General features: G+C 31.2%; 1 pseudogene; it reads right to left on the reverse strand.

The window, feature by feature from the left end:
- Positions 1-2758: 2758 nt before the first annotated feature.
- On the reverse strand, positions 2759-3502 carry LOC148554599 (secreted RxLR effector protein 161 pseudogene; annotated as a pseudogene).
- Between the last annotated feature and the right edge of the window lie 1305 nt (positions 3503-4807).

A 4807-nucleotide genomic window follows, 5' to 3' on the forward strand; every position in this document is an offset into this window, starting at 1 on the left:
TACCAAACTCAATGTAATAAAAAGGCTGTAGAGGCAATCAATTATATTAATTAATTTATAGAGTATTTTATTATATAGATTGAAGTTATATAAAAAAATATAAATTTTTGTTATAATTATTTTTAATTATTTTATTGATGTTTAAAATATAAATATTAATTTTTTTAATTTTTTTTTATTTCATAAAAAAAATCTATATAACTCACACTTTTATTATATAATTCACCTTAGTTCATATATTTATTATAAGGAAGAAAGGAGCATTAGTTTCATAATTGTGGTGCCGTGTAATATATAATATGACTCTCGCCATAATATAAGAGATGAAATAGTGAACCGAAGTCAGAAGATTATTTTGAGCGGTTGGTATGTGGGGACTTGGGTGGGTGGCCATTGTCGGGTGGGTGAGGAGTAGCAAAAAGGATGATGCACAAAACAATCGCCGTCCATGTCACTGAAATTGTACTCTTAGGTAGTTTTTAGACGGAAAACTGAGATTAAGAAATTGAAAGAAAACATATTTTGAGAGATAGAAATTGAAATAAATTTTAATAAAATATATAAAATTAAATTATATTTTAATATTCTATTTGATTTAAGATAAAAATAGAAATTAAAATGTATAATTGTTAAAATCAAATTGACGATTGAATCAGTCAAATTACTGATTCATTAGTTTAACCAATAAATTACTGGTTGAACCGATAAAATTGATTTTATATAAATAAAAATATAAAATAATAAAAAATATAAAATTAAAATTTAAAATATATATTTATTAATATTTTAATAATTATATAAATTCTAATAAAATAAATATATAAAATTATGATAAAACAAAAATATTAATAATAAAAATAAAAAATATAATATTATTATTAAAAAATAAAATTAATATTTGATAAAACTTAAATTTAACTTAATTAAATTATATAAAAATTATAATATAATGAGTTTATATATATATATATAACAAATACAATTAGCTTAACGGTGGAGGCAGTCTAGACTTTGCTGGGGTGCAAGGTTTGAACTTTGAATCCTTATATAAGCATTTTTGTAAAATAGCTAAGCGCTTGCGTATTAGCTCGTAGTTGATCGCACCGGTTTCGGTTCTTTGATTTTTTTATTGAACTCATCGCTTCAATTTTTATAACTATACTAAAATGTTTGAAATTACTAAAATGTTTTTAATAATTAAAAATTAAAAAACCCTAAACCAACTACCCTTCCCCCTCCTCTCTCGTGCGCACTCTTTTTACCATCACCGTCTGTAAATTTTGCTGTTTGTCATCACTGATGGTGGAAAATTTGCAATTTTTTGTTGTGCTTTTCTGTTATGTTATGTTGATTTATAAGTTGTGTTGTGTTAGATCTGTTTTTGTTTGCTATTGTATTGATTCCGAAGAGGGGGATGGTGGCTACTGAAAAACATGGGGGCAAAAATGGTTGGAGGAGAAAGGATGATGCTGTCCGGAGAAGGGGAGGATGATGGTTGTGAGAGGGTAGCATTAGAATTTGAAAAGATGAACGAGGGTATTTTTGGAAAAAAATATGATTAAAGTTTAAGTATCCGTCTCCAAAATTTCAGTATCTTGTGTTTCACTTTTTAGAAGTATTAAAGAAATTGAAATTTTGGAGATGAAAATTGAAATTTTAATTCCAATTTTTGGACACTAAACATAATATTAAATCTCAGTCTCTTATTCTGAGTCACAATCTCTCTTACCAAACGCTAACTTTTAGTCTTGATTTAGTGCATGTTTGGGCGCCATTATTTTGTTAAAAAAAGATCTTTTTTCAATGAAAAAAGATCTTTTTTGTTTTTTAACGTGTTTGGCAAATTTCTAGTAGTAAAAGTAAAAGCACTAGTAAAATAAAAAAAGATCTTTTTTGAGAAACTGTAATTTACATCTTTTTTTAAAAGATCTTTTTTCTTTAAAAAAAAAGATGTTTTTCATGTAATAAATAAACAAAAAGTACTTTTATATTGTTATACCCAAACATAATTGATTGATAAAAAGACCTTTTTACATGAGATATCCAAACATAAAATTACTTTTACTTCTCTATAAGATCTTTTAAAAAAAGATAACTCGATAAAAGATCTTTTCTTAGAAGCTCACCCAAACAAGCCCTTAGACTTTATGGACAATAATCAAATACAGAGAATAATAATATACATATACATACAATATAAAAAGTAAGCGTATTTAAGAGTAAAACTCATTTTTTACCCTTATCATTTTTTAATTTATACAACTTACACCTTAACAAATGAAAAATGACAATTTGTCCTCTATTCTTCTTTTTCGTTAGACACATGAGTTCTTCTATGAAATTTTTTAGTAAAAATTGTATAATGGTATCAATCTTAAGCAGCAAATTAACAATAAATGGAGAAAGCAAAAAGAGTTGCTGGCAGCAAGTAAAATGGCTGCAGCAAGTAAAATGGCTGCAGCAGAATGAGGAAGAAAAGGAAGAAAAGAATGATTGAGAAGAAACCGAGAGAGAGGAGTGTTGTGATGATGAATTTTCGGATTCCAATTGAATGATACATCATAAGAACTTCACACTATGCTATATGGTTTATATAGCTGTGCAAAAGGTGTGAAAACAAAAAGGAATAACAAACTATATATTAGCTAGCCCTAACAAACTAGTCAGCTAAACAATCTAACAAACAAACAAAAATATACTAACAAATCTTTTACATTTGAAAATATTATTTCCAGCATATATATTAACTAACATCCCCTCACAAGCTGGTATTACTTGACTTGTGTAGATCAAGTAATCCCAGCTTGGATAGCAAGTAGGAGAAGGGTCCCGGTGCAAGAGGCTTTGTAAACAGATGAGCCAGCTGCTCACTAGAGGCAATATGTTGAAGATTTGACACTCCTTCTTTATATTTGTTACGAGCTACATGACAGTCAATTTCAACATGCTTTGTCCGTTCATGAAAAACTGAATTTGAGGCAATATATATAGCAGATTTATTGTCACAGAATATATCAACAGGCACGGGAGGAGAAATCTTAAATTCTTTTAGAAGTTTTAGCAACCATACAAGTTTACAAGTTCCATTTGCTAGAGCTCGATATTCAGCTTCAGAAGAGGATCTAGAGACTGTTGTTTGCTTCTTGCTTTTCCAAGATATAAGAGTTTGGTCAAGAAAGAAGTAATAACTAGTAATAGATTTTCTAGTATCCTTACAAGCCCCCCAATCAGAATCAGTATATCCAGAGAGAATAAGAGAATTAGAGGCAGAAAAGAAAAGACCTGATGCTGGTGACTGTTTCAAGTATCGAATCACTCTATAAACTGCCTTGAGATGAACATCAGTGGGACAATCCATGAATTGACTAAGACAACCTACAGGGTAGCTCAGGTCGGGTCTGGTATTGGTGAGATAAAAAAGGCGACCAATCAGCCTTCTATAAAGAGCAGCATCAGGTAAAGGAGAGCCAAAATTTCTTGACAAATATGTAGTATAATCCATGGGTGTAGTGACAGGTTTGGCTCCAAGTAAGCCACAATCATTTATCAAATCTAAAGCGTATTTTCTTTAATAAAGAGCAATCCCTATTTTACTTCATGCTACTTCCATGCCAATGAAGAATTTTAAAATACCAAGATCCTTTATCTTGAATTTGCTGTCCAAGAAGCGTTTGATAGCTTCAATTTTCGAGAGATCATCACCAGCTAACACAAGATCATCGACATAGACCAAAATAGCAGTGAAGCTAAAATTAGTGGACTTGGTGAATAAAGAGTGATCATTTTCTGACTGAATATATCCCAAATCAATTAGAGCATTGGATAGTTTGATGTTCCATTGACGGCTCGCCTGTTTCAAATCATAAAGAGATCTTTCTAATTTACAAACTAACTTGGGATTATCACACTTCAGCCCTTTTGGTAACTTCATATAAACATCTTCATGGAGATCCCCATGAAGGAAGGCGGTATTGACATTAAGTTGATGAAGATGCCAAGTCTTTGATGCTGCAATTGCTAAGAGAACTCTCACTGTGCTCATTTTAACAATCGGACTGAAGGTGTCAATATAATCAACGCCTGGAATTTGAGTGAACCCTTGAGCAACTAACCGAACCTTGTGTCTTTCAATTGTCCCATTTGGGTTGAATTTCGTGCGAAAAATCCATTTACAACCTACTGCATTCTTGCCAGGAGGAAGAGAAGTAATGATCCAGGTCTTGTTTTGCTCAAGAGCAGCAAGTTCTGCATCAATAGCTTTTCTCCAGCAATCATGCATAACATCATCAGAGTAGTGCTTCGGGTCAGGGTTATTTATAAGTGCAAAAGTGAAGGCTAGGTGTTTTGGAGAGAAAGATGCATATGACAAATGGTGTGATAAAGGGTACTTATAGTTTTAAGAAGAACGAACAGCATTGATGGGATCCTCATGTGACACCATACTGAAACAATGAAAGTCCTTAAGGTATGAAGGTAGTTTTCTATCCCTCTCAGACCTTCTCAGGGCAGGCTGAGTTGGTTCAGGTTGAATGTGATCTACATGAGGCATAAGGGCAGTAGCATTATCACTATTTTCATGAATGTATGATGTAGATACAGATGATGTAGAATTCTTACTAATGTCATTATTCAAAGATGAAAAAGAGCTATTGTTATTAGAGACATCAGCAATAATTCTAGGATGTGATGATGTATGAATAATATCCTCATAATGCGATGCAGAAGGCAATTGCAATTCAGAAAAAGGATCAAAATCTGTTGGATTAAAAGAGTATTGTGGATGAGAATTTGAGTTTGCATGAGTCCT

This window comes from Arachis ipaensis, chromosome B6 (assembly GCF_059453495.1).
Source record: "Arachis ipaensis isolate K30076 ecotype BB chromosome B6, ASM5945349v1, whole genome shotgun sequence".
NCBI lineage: Eukaryota > Viridiplantae > Streptophyta > Magnoliopsida > Fabales > Fabaceae > Arachis > Arachis ipaensis.